This window comes from Megalopta genalis, unplaced genomic scaffold (genome assembly GCF_051020955.1).
Source record: "Megalopta genalis isolate 19385.01 unplaced genomic scaffold, iyMegGena1_principal scaffold0035, whole genome shotgun sequence".
In the NCBI taxonomy this organism is placed as follows: domain Eukaryota; kingdom Metazoa; phylum Arthropoda; class Insecta; order Hymenoptera; family Halictidae; genus Megalopta; species Megalopta genalis.
The window spans coordinates 1,199,545-1,201,356 of NW_027476104.1; positions in this window are offsets into that span (position 1 = coordinate 1,199,545).

Consider the following 1,812-nt stretch of genomic DNA (forward strand, 5'->3'; position numbering starts at 1 on the left):
TTGCTGTTCTTGTTGTTGTTGTTGTTGTTCCTGTTGTTCTTGTTGTTTTTATTGCTCTTGTTGCTCTTGTTGTTCTTGTTGTTCTTGTTGTGCTTGTTGTTCTTGTTGTTCTTGTTGCACTTGTTGCTCTTGTTGCTCTTGTTGCTCTGGTTGTTGATGTTCTTGTTGTTAACGTTGTTGTTGTTCTTGCTGTTCTTGTTGTTCTTGTTGTTCTTGTTGTTCTTGTTGTTCTTGTTGTTCTTGTTGATCTTGTTGTTCTTGTTGCTCTCGTTGCTGTTGTAGTTCTTGTTGTTCTGGTTGTTGTTGTTCTTGTTGTTCTTCTTGTTCTTGTTCTAGTTGTTCTTGTTGTTGTTGTTCTGGTTTTTCTTGTCGTTCTTGTTGTTCCGGTTGTTCTTGTTGTTCTTGTTGTTCTTGTTGCTCTTGTTGTTCTTGTTGTTCATGTTGTTCTTGTTGTTGTTGTCCTTGTTGTTCTTGTTGTTCTTGTTGTTCTTGTTGTTCTTGTTGTTCTTGTTGTTCATGTTGTTCTTGTTGTTCTTGTTGTTCTTGTTGTTCTTGTTGTTCTTGTTGTTCTTGTTGTTCTTGTTGTTCTTGTTGTTCTTGTTGTTCTTATTGTTCTTGTTGTTCTTGTTGTTCTTGTTGTTCTTGTTGTTCTTGTTGTTCTTGTTGTTCTTGTTGTTCTTGTTGTTGTTGTTGTTCTTGTTGTTCTTGTTGTTGTTGTTCTGGTTGTTCTTGTTGTTCTTGTTGTTCCGGTTGTTCTTGTTGTTCCGGTTGTTATTGTTGTTCTTGTTGCCCTTGTTGTTCTTGTTGTTGTTCTTGTAGTTCTTGTTTTTGTTGTTCTTGTTGTTGTTGTTCTTGTCGTTGTGGTTCTTGTTGTTCCTGTTGTTGTTATTGTTCTTGTTGTACTTGTTGTTGTTGTTCATGTGGTTCTTGTTGTTGTTGCTCTTGCTGTTCTTGTTCTTGTTGTCCTTGTTGTTCTTTCTGTTCTTGTTGTTTTTGTTGTTGTTGTTGTTGTTGTTGTTGTCCTTGCCGTTCTTGTTGTTCTTGTTGTCCTTGTTGTTCTTGTTGTTCTTGTTGTTCTTGTTGCTCTTGTTGGTCTTGTTGCTCTTGTTGATCTTGTTGTTCTTGTTGTTGTTCTTGTTGTTCTTGTTGTTCTCGTTGTTCTCGTTGTTCTCGTTGTTCTCGTTGATCTCGTTGTTCTCGTTGTTCTCGTTGTTCTCGTCGTTCTCGTTGTTCTCGTTGTTCTCGTTGTTCTCGTTGTTCTAGTTGTTCTCGTTGTTCTCGTTGCCCTAGTTGTTCTCGTTGTTCTCGTTGTTCTCGTTGGTCTCGCTGTTCTCGTTGTTCTCGTTGTTCTTGTTGTTCTTGTTGTTCTTGTTGTTCTTGTTGTTCTTGTTGTTCTTGTTGTTCTTGTTGTTCTTGTTGTTCTTGTTGTTCTCGTTGTTCTTGTTCTTCTCGTTGTTCTTGTTGTTCTTGTTGCTCTTACTGTTCATGTTGTTCTTGTTGTTGTTGTTGATGATGTTGTCCTTGTTGTTCTTGTTGTTCTTGTTCTTCTTGTTGCTCTTGTTGTTCTTGTTGTTCTTACTGTTCATGTTGTTCTTGTTGTCGTTGTTGATGATGTTGTCCTTGTTGTTCTTGTTGTTGTTGTCCTTGTTGTGCTTGTTGTGCTTGTTGTTCTTGTTGATCTTGTTGATCTTGTTGTTCTTGTTGCTCTTGTTGCTCTTGTTGTTCTCGTTGCTCTTGTTGTTCTTGTTGCTCTTGTTGTTCTTGTTGTTGTTGTTGTTGTTCCTGTTGTTCTTGTTGTTTTTATTGCTCTTG